The sequence below is a fragment of the Vidua chalybeata genome, chromosome 6 (genome assembly GCF_026979565.1).
Source record: "Vidua chalybeata isolate OUT-0048 chromosome 6, bVidCha1 merged haplotype, whole genome shotgun sequence".
Taxonomy (NCBI): domain Eukaryota; kingdom Metazoa; phylum Chordata; class Aves; order Passeriformes; family Viduidae; genus Vidua; species Vidua chalybeata.
In genome coordinates, this window is record NC_071535.1 from 9,257,307 (window position 1) to 9,275,125 (window position 17,819).

The window sequence follows — 17,819 nt, forward strand, 5'->3', positions numbered from 1 at the left end:
CCTCCTTCCTTCATTGTTTACAATGCAGGATTGTTTATTGATCCCCTGAACTGCTCCAGCTGTGTTCTCACTGTCCAGATCCAGCTGATCCCATACTCAGAGCTCCAGCTGACACACCTCTACCAAGCTCTCCTTCCAGCTGTGTCCTCTTCCACTGCTCCTAACAGGTTTGGTCATTGGTGCCCAAGAGGAAAAGGGAACTTCAGCTCAAACGTAAGCAAACAGAAGGAAGGCCAGGAAAGGGACAGTAAAAGACCAAAATCTGAGAACTGGGGTACAGGTTCCCCTGTAAGGATGCAGGGGAAGAGGGAGCAGCTCCATAGATCTTCCTCTGTCTACAGCAATGGGTGAAAATGCACATAAGGACCAAACTGACAATTTAACAATTGTCAGATCTCTCTAATTGAAGGTCTCTCAATGAGACATATATACCAAGAAAGCAGGTAGGTTATTTTGACGAAGATCTTGAAAGATCTTTTCTGGTTTGGGTTTTTTTTTCCCTTCCAAAATATTTAACATGCTATGAACTCAAATCTAGTAATAATAAATAATACTCCTGTCCTGCAACATTACAAGTATGTCAGTGAAGTTTTTGTGGTTCGTTTTGCGACACAAGGAAGTAAGATTTATGTTTCAAAAGGTAGAAAGGGGAAGGGCACTATTGATTATTGTTTTAATAATGAGGTTTGTGCTTGCAGATTTAATCTGTTTGTGCTGCACAACAAAGACTTACTGAAGAAGAGCCTGTGTCTGGCATAAATCCAAGGACATTAAACTGGCTCTAGGAAAGACTGAAATCTGGAAATAATTTTCAGAACTTTAGGGTTGATTTTGCTGCACCTGTGGGTTTAAGTTAAATTATTATAATTTGATTTTTTTATTGTGTGGTATGTTTATTTTTTGTTAATATGAGAACAATTAGTGATCTTTATTGCTAGCAAAATTGGACTATAATAGCAAAATAGCAGGAAGATGATAACATGTTATACTAAGCAACCGATTTACTCTTCTTCATTCAGCCCAATTTATTGTAATTAAAAGTTGGCACTTCAGCACAAGGGTCAAAGACTAGGGCTTGTATAATCGTTTTCTAAAGAAACACTGAAGAGACAGAAGAATAAGATCTCTGCTCCCACCGTCATTTGTTTTGCTTTGCATAGTTAGCAAAGCTTGTTGCTGAAATGCCTAATTTGCACACATACAAGGAAATTAATTTTGATCTCTGTTACAGGCTTCTTATTCCAACCTAGAGCAAATAAATGCTGCTTTATATAACCAACAGTTGAACTGAGTCCTGAGTTCTGCAAGACCTTCTCCGTGTGCATTTAAATTCGATTGACCTATTCACATTAAAGAGGATGGTACAGACCAGGTCACGCAGAATTGGCTTCCCAATTGATAGAAATGTCATAAGTATTCTGCTTGGGTTTACTCCTCATCTTCAGGGTAACTACCTTACCCTGGGTATGCCAAAATTTAGGGCTTGTTGTGGTGAACTCTGCTCATAGCATGCTCCTGTTAGGCTGGAGCTCTGGCTCTATTACTCTGATGTAAATTTGTACTTGTCCTCCACATTTTCTTGTTTTGAAGTTGTCTTCAGTACTTCTTAGCTTTGTCCAAGAAACAGTTTAGTGCCAAATTCTAAGAGAACCAAAATGCACTAAACATCAGCCAAGCAGGTGGGCAGGTGCAGTATTTTCTCCTCTGGAAATAACAATGGCAGATAGATTAACTGTGAGATATAATTCATTTTAAGTCAATGGACAGCTGAACCAAATAAGGCTGCCAAGTTCTTATTTTCCACTTAATGCTGAGGAGGATAAAAGGGAAACAGTGACCTAAAATGATTATGTACGTGGGGTCAAAAATTTGCAGGCTCAGGGAACACATGAAATATGCAAAGTCTACCTGAAACAGGCAAGCAAAGACAGCATGAATCAGTTTAGGATTACTCTTCAAATTCATCACCTCAGTGTGCTGCAGCAGCCAAAAATACCAAGCAAATTGTGATCATCATGAAGCAAGTTGTTGAGAAAAAGAGAAAGGAAATAATTTTAACGCTACAGAGACCCAGGGTGAACCCTCTTACCAAGTGTGAGGTGATACAATTGGTGTAGACCTGAGTCTCCAGAAGGATGTAACGAAATGAGGGAAAAGGAAACAGGCAGGGAAATGGTCAAGGGAGAGGAGGAAAAGGCTGGGACTCAGAATTTGTACAGGGGAAGGCTGAGTGGGATATAATCAAGGATTTTGGTAATGAAGGGGTGGCGAGCTGAATGCAGACCCTGTTCACTGCAGAATGAGGGCAAGGGGACATTCAGGGAAAACAACAGGGAATCAGTACAAAAGAGGAAGGACAGTGAGTGGATCTTTGCATTGTGGCAGGGAACTCATCGAACCTGCTACCAAAGAGGTTGTGGACACAGAGGTGTCAGCACGGTCAGAGAGAGATTAGAAGAATTTATGGACTACAGGCAGGTCCCTGAGTGGATACAAAAACATCTAGGCAAGGACATACCTCCTAATCTCCCTAAGAGAATAGATCTGAAAGAGGAGAAGCAGAGGTCAGAATGAAGAATGCTATAGCCTCCAGTGCTCACAACCTCCGCTGCTGGAGAAACAGTCTCAGGTGAGATAAACTACAGCTCATATCTGTTTCTTATGTACTTAAAAATTAACTAAAAAGGCACAAGAACAACAGTCTGTGGTGTTGATTTGATCCCACTGGAGAGGAAGTGGTAACTGCCAAAGCAAGTCTGAGTCAGAGCTGGAAATGCAAAAGAAAGCAAAATATTCTTGTTATTCCCAACAAAAACAACAACAACAACAAAAAACCAACATAGAAGTTAAAAATGCTGCAGCTGGAACTGAGATTTATACTATATCAGCCACAAAATGGTAGGACATACAAAGCCTGTATAAAGGACAATATTTCCAGAAGACATGGTGCTACCATGTAAAGCACTGGTGAGACCTACATACAGCTTTCTTCAACCTTAGTCACAAAAAAAGCAACTCTCCAGAGAATGGAGAGTCTAAATTAGGAACTGAAACTAAAAAAGTGTGTGCTGGTCAGCCCAGCCAAAGAAAGCCTGAGAGGTAAGATAATTTGTTCTCTGTAAACGTATTAGTGAGGTAAATGTCAGCGGAGGAAGATGAGGTAATTAAGCTAAAGGAAAATGTTGTCACAAGAATTAATGGGCAGAGACTAACCAGAAATGTCCTCAGGGTGGCCTTGATAATTTTCAGAAGACTTCAGTTCTGGAAGAGCTTTCTGTTTGGAGCAGGAGGAGGAAAACAGTTGATTTGAGCTGCTCCTTGTTTAGCCTGAGAAAGGAAGAGCACCTTAATAGCAAAGCACCACACTTGCTGACTCAAAAGATCATTTACTTTGCCACATCCCTTGCTCTCAGTTGTCCCTTAATCATTGAGCACAGACATCAAATAAGAGTGGTGAGTCAGGTGGGATTTCTCATGTCAGGGACCTTGAGGAAGGGGAGAAGCAGCTGCCCATTGTTTTTCATGGCCTCACCATCAGGCCAGCAGTACCTAATGATCAGTAGGGTCAAAGGGTACATGTGTGAGGCTTTGAAAGTCTCTCCTGTTGCACCCTAAAATGGGTCTCATTAGCAGGGCACTGCAGCATGTGGTGTGGATGGGGATGTCAAAGGCACTGGACATTGCATTGTTCACCTTCTCTGGACCCAAGGTCACAATTATGTTTATTGAAGATCTGCACTGTATTTTCCTCTGGCCATTTCACTGTTGTCCTTTCTACTGTTTGGAGAGGTTCTTCACTCAAATCCTGCTTTCTATTCAGTGTTTCTGCTTTTCTTCCTTCTTTATCATCTTTTGCCTGGACCATTCCCTTCACTCTTTTTATCCCTACTGCTTCTCAATCCAGAGGTAAGAAGAGATGCAATAAAGCAACTTAACACTGCACCCAGCTTTAGTCACAACTTTCCTAAGCCTTTACATGTCAAGAAACAGAGGGAGAAAAACAGGTGGAGAATCTGCTGGGTATGTTCTTTAAGCTTTCAGTGCTAAAAAAAGAGAGCACAATATGTGGAATGTTTTCTGTATTTTTAAATTAGGGTAATTAAAACTTCACTGCTTTCTCCTGTGTTACCTGGAATGCTGAATAAAATCACCAGGTCTTCAAGCTTTTCCCAATAAAGCTGATTCCTAGCTATTTTAAATGATCTCCAGGCAAAAGCTGATTCCTAGCTATTTTAAACACTCTCCAGGCAACAGTTTAACATTGTGTCTCTACCCCTTTTTCCCTCCATGAAGTTTTCATATTTCCAAGTCACTGATCAGAGTCCTGTGATTACTGCTGTTTAAATATAGTCTAATGCAGAACATTTAAAATCTACAGGACCATAATCAACTAAACCCACACAACAATGCTTTGAATAACAGAGAGGTAAGAAATAATGGAAAGACCACAAATATATAACTAAGTTAATATTAGAAGCTTAAGAAATCTGTTTAATGTTACAGCCAAAAGCCTAGAAAGCTGAGTTTTCCCTGCTGATGTGTCAGCTTTTCCAATATTCCTGCAACCTGTACTCTTACAGTCCCAAAAATTACATCTGTACTAAGTCTGCCTAAGGTGTCACTTGAAACAGAAGATGTGGAGAAGATATTCCAGCTGGAGAGATGTCCCCCTGCAGTCCTATCTGTCTTCCTCTTCCAGGGCAGGAAATGAATGTCCCTGAGTGATGTAATGTATCTATCACTGATGCAACTTATCAAAATAAATGGAGGGCTGAAACTTTGGGTGCATGTGGTCAGAAAAAAAAAGGAAGGAAATATTGATGTGCAGATATTGCCAGTCCCCCCCAGCTCCTAATAAAAAGTGGTATTAGCATAGGTGTTATTGGATGTATGGATCTAACAAAAGAAAAACCTTTTACAGTCAGTAAGTAAAGCAGATAATGGAAAATTACCAACAGGGTAGAAAGCCAATTTCTTTTGCCTGACTTCACAGAGGAACAGATCTGTGATGCAGCTGTTTTCAGCTCTCTGTCAAATTGCAAACCTGAAGTTGTCATACCTTTAACAATAAAGAGAATAAAAGCCTTTTAAACTCTACTTAAAGTGTCAAGGCCTCACTCCCCACAGCCACCCCACCTTTAAATCAACAGTAAAGGGTTCACTGATTTCCAGGGTAATAGGTATTTGCTCTTATTTGAATGTGACATTAACATGGATATACTGTTCTCAGGAGAACTGACTGCTAGGGGCCAGAGCTGGACATTGATTTCACACCAAATTCCCCATTGATCGGGCATGGTAGGAAGTCTATTCATTGAATTGATAGCAGGATACAGCTATACTGTATTTGTTTTCCTTTTAATATACAGCTTCAACAGCAAGCCATGCATGAATTTAATAAAAGAAGATAATAATCTATCCATTCTATGAGCAATAGACTGAACCTGGGTGGTTATCAGACCTGCTGCTATAAATCATGTCACATAAGAGACCCATTTTAGCTTTACCAATGAAAAAAATTCCTCTGTTTTAAATATACAGAACCTCAGCTTCTCACTCACATTCAGTAAATTGATAATTGTATTCAGTTATGGTTTATCAATGTAAGACCATCAGCAGAAGAGAATCAAACCTATTGTCCTGTTAGAAAACAAGCATTTGAAGGCAACTAAGTAGGTCTAAACAGTGAATTGAAGTATCTATAGTATCTGTTGCAATTATCCCTAGTTGTTCAACATGCTCTTTCAGTGCTGCTTCCTATTCAGGACTGGAGGCTTTGCTAAGGTCACCCTATGAAACAATGAAAGGAGATGCTTTGAATATGCTAATGCCTTCTGCTGGGAGAGAGAAAATGAACTGATGTGAAAGTCATTGACAAGCATAAGGCAGAGAGAATGGGTGGCACAATTGTAAGCAGAGTGCTGTGTCTGTGTCTCAGTCTGGGAATAGATCCTTGACAATCATTTTCTGCTAGACACTTGTTTGTAAATGACAGAAGGGAGGCAAAAAGAATTAAATGCATAATGCTTTTCAAGTAGAAAATATCTGTACTTACAAGACATAGACAGAAAGTTACTTTTGTAGGCACAGAACTGGGTTGAACTCAGCTGTTACTCTTCATTCAGGGAGCATCATTAAAGCCAAGAAAGGGACTCTGAGTGCAGACTAGCACAAATTAGATCAAGAGCTGAGCTGGCACGTGTGGACAGTGCTGTCTTGCAGAAACATTCTCTTTCCATGGCACAAAGGGATGGCATAGCTGTTCTTACTAGCATAATTAAACATCAGCATTTCGGTAAAATATATAATCTCTTCTTTCTCCTTTACCAGTTCATGTGGAGAGAATGAAGGGTTTGCTCTCTACCATACCTGACCTACCAAATGGGACATGTTTTTTTGCCATGAGCCTCTCAGAACAGTGCAGGATAATATCAGATGGTTGCTAAAATAATTGAGGAGCCTAAGGGCTGCCAGCTCTTATCCCAGGGCATGGCACCTCCAAAGTAACAAAAGTAGCATGGAAACCTGATTGAATTAACAAGCTCTGCTGAGCTATCTAAAGTGAGAGGTGAACAAGATGAAGGTAAATAATTTTTTCTAATTTTTTCTTAATCATGGCATTATAGCAATCCTTCATGATCATTTGAGTGATTTAAAATCAAGCAATACAGTAAGAAATAAAAATGTTTTTGAAAGAATTTCAAATTTACTCATAGATTCACTTATTCACCCATGTTTAGCTGATGGGAAAAAAATAGGCTGCTGTTGCTTGCATGCAGTTCATTTCCCAATCAGCAAAAAAGCATAGAAGATGCTAACAGCATAAAAATAAGTAATGACAAGAGATCAGAAATGCTACAGGAGAGAAGGCACAGAAACTGGGGCAAGATTACCAATCTTAGCACTATTTATCCTTACCTGGGATAATTTCATGAATAGCTGAGGCTTGAATAAAGGTGAGGTAGGACTCTGGGCTTTACTCCATGTATAATGAGAGATCTAGAAGTTTTGTCAAGGCATTTTTGGAAAATATGCAATTGAAGGAATCTGAAGGCAGCCTCTGAAAGTCCCACCACTGAGCCAGGGCTGATTGTGTAGGGCAGAGCGGAGATCAGCAGTACCATGGGTGCTGGAAGCACAGTTCAGAGCATCATGGAGATCAGAGAACAGTGAGGGAAAATCCTCTAAATGAAACTTAAGACAGAGAAAACCTTGGAAATAGAGGGAGGGGGGAAAGGGGGTTTTTACTGCACAGAACACAAACACAGTTGCTTGTACCAATATAAATGTTTGCTTGAGGCCAACATGTGGCAGCAGCATGGCCTGATACCTAAGACACAATCAAGAGACAGTTTAAATCTGGCTGTGTCCTAACCAACACAAGAGCTTTCATCTGCCCAGCTATATGAGCTTTTCCCCCAACATTCACAGTACTACAGACTGGAAGGGATCAGTACATGGCTGACCACCCTGCTGTTACATTTTATCCAATTACTAAACCAAACACCTTGCAATTGTTTAAGAAATAACTCAGCTAAAAAAATGATGCTCAAAAATTCTTTAATCCTGGATGGAAAACCTTGGGAAATGGAGGATCTCTGTCCTGGGAACATATTCCAACATTTAATCATACTTATAGTTAAAATTATATTTAATCTAAATTAATCTGTCTTCAGTTTCCAGCAATTGATCCTTCTAGGGCTTTTCTTAGATTGGTTAAAGAGTTCTTCAGTACTTTCATTTTCTCCTTGTGACGGTACTTACAGACTGCAGTGAAGTCACTTCTCCCACTCTGGTAAAATTCAGCTCATAAAGATCTCTTGTTATAAAAAGCCTGACTGGAAAAACAACCTGTGCTCTCTTAGGTCTTCAGAATTCAGGGATATTCTTTTTTCCCCACTATAAAATAAAATGGAATTGCTGTAACCTGCAATTCTAAAAGCAGTATTTTTTACTATTTACTCCCAAATTATAGGTGATAAATTTAATGTTTGATAACATTAAACCTATCAGCAATATCTAAATACATAAAAGATTTCATATATCATACCTTCCCTTTGATGACTGTCAGTCAAGATGAGCTTTCTGTGCATCAATTTGACACCATTTTTTAGCTATGCAAGAAACCATAACACTCTTCATTTGCTGACTAAAGAGACTAGGGTACAATGTGATAATGCAACAGTGACAGGAATTTAATAGCAAACCTGTGGCTTCCTGCAACAAAATTTGGTGTAAATACCATCCCTTTAGTCCTTTTCCCACCACATTTTGTACCTTAACCTGTGCTGTCTTTTCTTTACTTATGTTTTCCTATGGAATAATTGTAATTTTTTTTATACTTAGAGATTATTTCCATGGAAAAATAAAGATAAAAAAGTTTAAGACTAATACAAAAACCTTTAATTTAGGCATATGCCTTCTATGAACATCACTAAGAATATAAGGAGATAATTGAAATATCCTGCATTTCCATTTTTCAGTGATTTGGGTTTTTTTTCTCCCCAAGGCTATGATTTTGCCTGAAAAGTACCTCTATCCATATCTAAAAGGAAGTAGGAGTGCAGAATATTACATTGTTTCACCAGTTCACAAAAAATTTTTGAAAACTCCCATCAATATATTTTCTGAATTTTCAGAACTTTTGAAAATTCATCTTGACATTTGAAATCCAACAGGGAAGCATAAAATCAAATTAAAGGACTGAAACTCTGTTCTGAACATGGAAATAGACCAATACTTAAATTATTTTTCTCATAGTTTCCAACAACTGCAAACTCCTAATCATTGTTGTCAAATTAAAGTACTAGAGCTTTAGAATGACTAAATCCCAAATGACTTCATCATTGACCTTTAAACTACAGTGTAGAATAGGAAATAATACTACACAATAGGAACTGATAAATATCAAAATGTCTCTTTAAAGAAAGAGACATTTTTGGTGTTGATAATTGAGGTGATTTATTATGTGATCTAAACACAAAACCAAGTTAGTGCCTAAAAGCTTTTCCTATTCACTTGGCAAAATAATCCTGAATAATAAACAAGTCACAACATTTTCACTGCTGTGACATTTCAACTGGGGAGAAAAAAGTAAAATATAAACTGTATTAATATCCATATTTTACATCTAGTGAAAAAATCAGCCAGATTTAGGCAGAAGAAAAGCTCTTAATTTTAGACTCAGATCCATACATAAATATATCAAGATATTTATTCTCTATTTTTTTTCCAAACAATCAATCTTTAAAGTAAAGCAAAATAACCCTCTAGGTAATACAATGAAAAAACCCATTTGCCCCAATACTCATCCATAGAAGACATCCCTACCAGAAGCCACAGTAGCCACTGATATCAAAGGCATAGAAAAAAGATTTGTAGAAAGATACACAAGATTTTCCAAAGACAGGGAACAGGAGATGAGAAACATCTGTACCATAGAAAACACTAGACCAGGTCTGTGAGATGCTGGAGTGTGGAGCTATTTTCAGGGTATGATGGAGAATGAGCTCAGGACAATGTATTTTGGGTTATTGGGTTATTGGATATTTGAATTCTCCCTTCACTACAAACCAGGATAAACTTTCATGACTCACTAAAACCCAAAGGAATTACATGACTGAAGCTTGAACACTGCTTTTTGCTGCTAGACTTCTTCAATCTGCTGCTACCTGGCTATGGTTAAACCAGGAGGACACAGTCCCGGATCCATGCTATTGTTGTCTTCAGTTGGTGCACAGCCTGACCCAAAAAATCAGAATTTTCCTAGTTCTTACAAGCCTAAAAAGCCAGATTGATGTTTGATTCCCTGCTCATGGCAGAGGTTCTGGACCTAGGTGATGTTTAAAGTCCCTTCCAACCCAAACCATTCCATCATTCTATGATTTAAATCTTGCTATATTTGATAGGAGTTTGGCACCTGGGTCCTTTTAAATAGCATCCTTGGCACTTACATATCTTTGTATTTTGAAATGTATTTTAAAAACCTTGTGCAATAAAAAAAAAAAAACCCAGGGGTTTAAATGATCCTTCAAAATGAGTGTTCAGAGTAATCTGTAATCATGGAATACACTTGTTACACAATGTTCTCCAGGTCCTGGGCCACAATAGCTAAAATACAAGGACATCAGCTTCTGCCTGACAAGGTCTTGTCCTAAAAACTCTCCCTTTCTGAAATGACTAAACTTCAGACATTAGTTGTGCCTCTGGCAGTTTGGCACCAACTCCTTCTCAAGACAAAGTGAAGTTCTGTGGCAAAGGGCTGCGAAGAACTGCCTTGTACCATTATAGAGAGCTCTGCCACTCCACTTAAAAATCAGAAACCCTTCCCCATCCCAGTGGCTTGTAGCTCTGGTACTTGCAGAGTAGAGCTCATTTCAGCAGGAGTGATTAAATAGCTGATATAAAACACAATCATGGGATCCCTTAAAATAAGAGTAATATATGTTTCCTACTGTGTAGCTATTTTCCTTATAGAAAGTATCATTTTATCAAAATAATTTTCAGATAATACCGACCACTGACCACATTTCATAGTTCATGGTATATGAACTGAACCTGATTATTCCAGAATCTCAGAGGTGCACATTATTCATCTTCTCCTTCTTCTGTGTTGGTCCATTTCGATGATTAATACATCTTATTCCTCAAAATTTTCTGTATTTTAAAAAACCTTACATTACAGCCCCCTGCTTTCTCCCTGAGAATTTAGTACATTATTATTGCAGGGATGGCTAATATAACTTTTAAATGTCACTGAAGATATGGTTCAGGTTTTGCATCATGAGACCTACAGGATTATAGCTGGACTTAACAAAATCTCATTGCAGTTTTCAGAGAGAGTAACTGCAGCCCATGAATGGGGGGTTCAGCTTGTGTGAAAAATTGCCAGAGAGTGGAAGTGCTTGAAAACTTCTGTGAAAGTCATGTGTCTCAACAGCCAGAGTTTCTGAACCTTTCCCACTGTATAAATATCATGTGTGAAAACCAGAACATCACTTTTCCAAGTGTCCACTATGAAAAGCTGGGTCTAAGTCTCCCAACTCTGTTTCTCAGGAAAAGTGTCTTGTTCAGACTATACTGATTTAATTGCTAATGAGGGTAGCAGTCAGTGGATGGGTGTGTGCCAAAGGAACAGAAGAAATGGAGAAAACAAAACAAAACACTTGAAGAAGGAACTTGTCAAAGAGTACCTTTTATAGAGCACCTCCTTTTAATTATTCTACAGAAAGCAATCAGGCTTGGACTCATCTTTTATACTCAACCTATATTATGTCTTTCATTTTCCTCACTTACTTAAAGCAATGTTCTTTATTCTTCCCACTTCAAATGAAATATCCACATCATTTGTTAATGCAGGTTGTTGGTTGTCAAAGCTTGTAAGGGTCCTTCAGTTTTGGGCAGCTCAAAGAGCCGTAGGCTTCAATCCATGAGATGTAATAAGGCAAACTGTAATATACAAGCCATGAACAGACTCATCTATGGAAAAGGTTTCACTTTCTAACGCTTACATTGCTCAGGGTAAATTCAACTAAAATCCTGTCTGACGTAGCTTGAAAGTAATTCTTATTCATTGGAAATTAGATGGTAGCAGGGAAAAAACCCACCTTATTTTGTATAAATATAAGAATTTCCTCTAAAGTGGTTTTGATTTTTGTCCTGGGGGAAAGGAGGGAAAAGAGTTATAAAGGAATCTTATTCCATATTTTGTTCTTTGTGTGCTCAGGTTCCTATTTTTTTCCTTGTAATTTAGGGAGAAGAAAAAATGTTCCTTAGCAACCCTTACACTAACTTCACCACCCTGATCTCAAAGGATAAACCAGGTATGCACAGTTTCCTGTTCCTGCTTCTACTTTCATGTTGTAAATCTAAGGAAAGAAATTTCATAAATGCCAAATATCCCATACATCCTGAGAAAAAATTCAGTTCTAAAAGCATTTCTATGATATTATTTTTTTATGTATTTTTTACCTGTTTGTCAAAGAAAGACAATTTTTTTTCTAGACATCCGTGGTTATGTGTAAAGCCATCTCCAAGTTCTCCTGCTTAAGTTGAAAAAAAATCTCCCATGGTATATTATTATTATTGTTATTATTATTATTATTATTATTATTATTATTATTATTATTAGTCCCAAGCCATCATGAAGATTTGTCTGGTTGTTGAACACAAAAAGGAAATTCCCTGAGAACCAGTTCTTCTCAAATGTCTCAGCAGTATTGTGCTACCCCGTATTGCATCCAACACACAAAAGACATATAATCCATTATATTATAGCATATATAGTAAGATGTAGGTTTCTAAAATGAGAAAAAAGTCGAAGCTCAGGTAAAAGTCCTCACAGTTTTGAACTATCTATGCAAAAAAATGCCACTTTTAAATACTGTTGAACTGGGAGAAGAATGAAGCTTTAAGGAGCTAGTTTTAGAGCATACTGACAGTTTCAAAGCATACAGCAAGTAGTAAAACTGGTTGAAAGACATACTAGCAATTACATTTACAGAAAAAAAAAAAAAGCCATTTGTTGGAAATGAACCAGTTTTGTTCATGTTTAGTTGACTCTAACTGAAATTCTCTGGAAAGAGAATCCTGTCAAAACTAGGATAGCCCAGTCAGACAAGGATTAACAAAGCCATATGTATAGCAGCATCTCTGGCTTAGAAGTGTGACTGTGCTAGGAGCAGTCAGCCTCCCGAGCTTTTGCTGGAGCCACTCCACTTTGTTCTGCATTTTAATGTTCAGAGTCCAGAGCCAGTAACCCCCTCCCCTGCCTTGCTGTGACAGCACTAGCCTGGGCCAGCAGAGATGAACATTTGACTTCACTCCAAACTCAGAAGAGCAGAGATCCTGCCACTTCAGCACTATTTGAAAGACTGTTACCACCATCCGAGGACATGCCACAAAGCCAGATTTTGATTTAGAAAATATTTTTTATCACAGAACAGCATCTCCTGGCCAGCAAACTGAGCTCACACTCAAGAACTACACGGAGAAATATGTCTGTGTGCTCAGAGCATGCTCTTCAGTAGTTAGGCACACACGAATCTGTGAAAGACTGTAAATATTCCCCAAAATCAAGTGCTAGAGCAGTGAGAGAGTGGGCTACACCCTGCTGAGTTCATTCACATGAATAATCCCAGGGCTTTCTGTCAAACTGTTTGTGTCAATAAGGCAAACAAGTCTTGGCCTGTCCCAAACATTGTTCGTTGCAGATTGCAACAGAGCAAATGTAATTATGTGAGAGAAAGGCAGCAGGAGCAATTACTAAAGGCAGGACATCATTAAGATTTCATAACAAGCACATTTTCCCAAGGGATCCAGAGGAAGCGAGAGCCGTGGATTTCCTGAGGCCAGACTCCATGTTTGGCTTCATACATCCAAGTGCATTTTTAATTGCAGCATTCACTTGAAAGACATAAAGTTCCTCAGGAAGTGAACAGGATTTGGAACAGGTCCTAAAATAATGCCCAGTCCCTCATCTTACACAACATGAAAAGAAGAAAAGAAGAAAAGAAGAAAAGAAGAAAAGAAGAAAAGAAGAAAAGAAGAAAAGAAGAAAAATCCCAGAATGGGACTACATGACAATTTGGCTTTGGAGAACTACCATGTGCAATTTTCTCTGGATAATAGAGAAATAAATGTCTGTGCTGCAAGAGGAGGCAGTTGTTGTGTGTTTTGTTGATCAGGGCATCATCAGCGAGAAGAACCAAGTTTATAGAACAACCTGAAACAAGTCAAGAAGCGTTAAGAGTAAAAGAAATAAAAGATGGCGAATAAAAAAAAAATAAATATCCAGTAGAAATGGGAAGAGGTACTGGTTGGACTTGGATTCAGATTCTTTATAAGATCAAGAATCAACAAAATTCCTTGCCCTAACATTGCAGCAAAATCTTTATCATAGGTTGAAAATGGTGCTCAGGGTAGCTAGTCACATCTTTGTTTGAGGAAAGTCAACACTTACACTCAGTCCAGGTTTCTTTGGGTTTTCTAGTCTGGTGAAAACTGAATTGTGCATTAAGAAAAAATCACATGCCAACTGGCTTTAATTAAAGGGAGTGCTTCCAAAATTACTCCTTGAAGTAGGAAATTTCCTGATGGAAAAAAGGAACTTGAGAAAATTGCCCCATTATATGTCTGTGTTTGGGTAACTAAAATCATTCACACATCAGCACATTAACATCACCACACTGGCACCTGAGCTGATATGCAACAGGGAAAATCAATCTTGTAGCTGTCTATAAAACTGTGTAAGAAGTTTTATAAACACACACACAAATATACTATAAATATAGAGAGACAAATAAGAAGGTCCCAGGACCTACAGCCAAACACTTATCTCATAAAAAAGGACAATTTCTACTGGATTTAATGTGAGAGAACTCCTGTGTGTGGATTTTACCAAGCTCTGTTAGGTTGCAGTACTATTTTTGAATTGCTCTACTTCAAAATTTAATCAAATCCAGTCCTTTGTGACGATAATACACAGCTTCATAATAATGAAGCTTAATGAACAGAATTAAAAGTTGATTAATTGTAAGCACAGTTAAACACAGAAATGCTCTGCTTCTTTGCCATAAAATCTGTGTACTGTTAAAAACTCGTCACTTGCTGTCTTCTCCGACTCTGGATTTTTAAACAGCTTTTATGGGCTTTTCAGTTCCTGCCTGTGATTCAAATCTACCTTTTTTTTTTTTTTTTTTTTTGTACTCCTTGGCCCTTCATTCTCCTGCCCTTCCACTTTCCTTTAGCTAAAGACAAAAGGCTAGATCAAGTTCAGAAAATCTGTGATACTCATCTGATATTGCCGCAGCCTTTTTGCTTCTTTTGAAGAGACCTTGCAGTGCAACAGCAGGGGAAGGCATTGTCCCACACCAGCAGAGACCAGGCAGAGACACTCCCTCCTCCTGCTCATTAGCTGATCTTCCAGGAGCATGGTGCTGCCTTACAGCTGGTGAGTTCTCAGTTCCATCCTCAGCTCATTTCCAACCTCTAAACATCAGGAAAGTAAAAGAATGTATTTCACATCAGACAGAGCAAGGAGACAAATAGATGAAGGATGTAAAATATTGAAAGGAGAGGATAGAGGTTGACTTTGCCCGGGGAAAATAATGCTTAAAAAAATAATGTTGGGAGTTTCATGCTGCATTATGTGCATATTTTTTCATCTGATTTTTTCTTCATTCAGTGACCTTACCTAGATAATGTTTTTCTCTCAGTCTCATAAATGCCAATGCAGACAAGGTTTTCACAGAAATGTATCGAGCAGACACATCCTTCAAAAAATGCTGCTGGAAGACATCCCAATGTACTTATATGCAGAAGAGTTAAAGACAAATACTGAGTCCTCTAGAACCCTTGGAAAATCCTTATCTGAGATATACTACTCGTTGAATACTAACTGTATTTGGTTAATTTGACATCATATTTTTAGGGTCCTAAGTCACTTGACCAATAAGGAAAGGGACTACTTCTCCATTATACACAGAAATCAGGAACTATATATTCTACTGGCTTTTTTTCTAAGGAGTCATAATTCTAAAAACTACTTCCATGTCCAGACACATAAAGAAGTATTAATTCTAAGGAAAATATTTTGATTTTCTACTTACCAGATCTTCACACATATGCCAAGATTCAAAAATACCCAAAAAGTGAATCAGAACTTTGAACTATTTTATAAGTTTAAAGTTGTGTATGAAAAATATAGATTTCTGAGTGAATATGCATTGCATGTGTGTATTTCTCAAAGGTCTAGAAAATAGGCAGATGATACAAAGTCCCTTCAAAAATATAAATGAAGTGTGTCAAGTGAAAAATAATAGTGATTAGCTTAACAGCATCTTGGGTATGTATCTTTTATAATACATGATGTATTGGGAGTGTGGTTTACTCAGGTTACAGAATTAAAACAGTAGGAGGTCTAATCTGAATTAATATACAGGTTCACTGGGAAACATTGATAGATTTAAGTATGATTCCTTGTAATATGCTATTTTATACATCTACAGTTTTGTCGATGGGGAAAATGAGCAGCATAGACTAAAATTATACAGTATTCCTGAAAGAGATTTAACAGAAGTTTAGAAGGAAGCACAACACACAAATTGCTTCCATTAATTCAGACCGCAGCTCATGTGGCGTACAAAATTGCTGTGATTTTCCTTACTGTGCACTGTGTCTTTAAAAGTCTGAGAGGTGCCTGCCACTTTTCAAGACAGATTTGATGAGATGTGCTGTGCCATCCACTGCAAATTTCCCTTTGTTGTTGTTTTGTTGCTTTTATCACCAAAAACACATCTCCCAGCAAGGACAAGCAGACCACAGCAGTGTAAAAGCCAAGCTTATCCAACAAGGATCACGCAGCTGCCATGTCAGGGCCTCTATGGATTTTGGGTACAGATACTATTAAAACTGTTGCACTGCTGAGTGAACCTCAGCCACCACAGGAGCCCTTCCAGTGTAGGAGATCCAAGTCAACTCTCTGGTATCTCTTTCTAGAATCACAGAAACATTTTGGTAGTAAAAGATCTCTAAGATCATTGAGTCCAACCTTTGACCTTTCACTAAGTGAAACTATGGTTTCCTGAAACTTCTGTCCAAACCTCTCAGTTCCCTTTCCTCTCTAATGCCTGTAACATACATTTTACACCTATAAGCCTTTAGAGGATTTGAGTATTCAGCTCTGAATAAACAACCTTGTGGGTTGGTTACTTTGCACAGGACAGTGCTGAAACTCTTTCCATGCCAGTGATCCCATTCCTTTCAATAGTACACACCCACTCCTTGGTACTGAATCCCAAAAGGGCTTAAAAATCAGACTCATAAAGGGAAACAGAAGTAGTCATTATTCTGTAAAAAGCTTTTTATCTTTTGGTAACAAAAGAACATAGAGATAGCCATGAGCTCTCATTGGCCTCAGGGTGCCAGGTGACTACACCAAGTTATGGCCAATCTGCAGCTATAGAGAAATACTGCAAATTTGCTCCAGCAAAATGTCCTGCTCAGCATTAGAGAGTCTGGCTGAGTGTTTTCTGGTAGCTCCTTATGCCTGTGAGTGCCACTGCTATTTGGTGGGAAAAATGAAAGCCTGTTAAGTGCACAGGTAAAATGACAATCAATGCTGTTCTCTAAAAACCCTCCTGATTGCATATCACTCACTTTAAATTCTGATTAGAAGAAAGCATTGAGAATCTCAGCTGGGAATACAAAAGGATACATGGACTGAGCTAAATGCACAAACTACCAGGGTGAGCAGCATTCATTCCAGAGCAAACTACTAGGACAGCCACTATCCAGATGTGAGCATATGGTCTCACACTGCATCATTTACAATGAAGCATTGCAAAATTGTTTTTTTTTAAGAAAACCACCTCTCATGCAAATATAAGTCCTCTAGGTAAAACTAATGTTACTGACATAAAGCAGTAGGGGCAACATTATTTATAACCTTGGAGATAGGAAAATAAAAATAAACAAGGGAAACTTAGAAGGGTAGTCAGTATGGAAGGGCTAAAATCAGGAGGATATGGTGAGTCCTGTCTTGGCATGACTTTGGAAATACCTGGCTAGAGCTTAGAATTAGAGGCTAAAGCAGAGTGGAGGACCAGCTGGGGACAAAACAGACTAAGGTAGGACATGGTCATATTGATAATCACTGTGAATGGACTACATGCCATTTTTCATTTTCAGATGGTTTTCATCAGTTGTCTGCAGAGACAGAAGAGAAGAGCAAATCTTCCCTGTGAACATGGAAAAATTTATTAGAAAGTATGAGCTGGGGCAAAAAATGAAACCAAGACTGTTACTAAGAACTGTTGGAA